The sequence below is a fragment of the Myotis davidii genome, unplaced genomic scaffold, assembly GCF_000327345.1.
Source record: "Myotis davidii unplaced genomic scaffold, ASM32734v1 scaffold56, whole genome shotgun sequence".
Classification (NCBI taxonomy): domain Eukaryota; kingdom Metazoa; phylum Chordata; class Mammalia; order Chiroptera; family Vespertilionidae; genus Myotis; species Myotis davidii.
Window position 1 is genome coordinate 508,093 of NW_006287458.1, and position 419 is coordinate 508,511.

Sequence of the window (419 nt, forward strand, 5' to 3'; positions counted from 1 at the left end):
TCACCTCCCAAAGAAACAACTTACAGTTGAATTTTTGCCTCAGAATAAAGGATTTGCACTTGAATTCTTGTGTCACAGCCGACTTTTGGGGAACTCAGACTAAAGGATGCACATAGACCTGTGCTTATGCCCAATCCCCAATCCCCACAGGCTGTTGTTATGCCCTTTTTACAACGGAGGGACTTAAGGATCAAGTGTGTGTGTGGGGTATGTCTCCAAAGTTAATATAACAATAATGATATTTATTTATTTATTTATTTTATTTTTTGCTTAAAGTATTACAAAGGATATTACATATGTGTCCTCCCCCGCCCTTGACAGTCCCCTAGCCTCCCTTATCCCCCAGTGTCTTATGTCCATTGGTTGTGCTTATATGCATGCATACAAGTCCTTTGGTTGATCTCTTACCCCCCTACCTC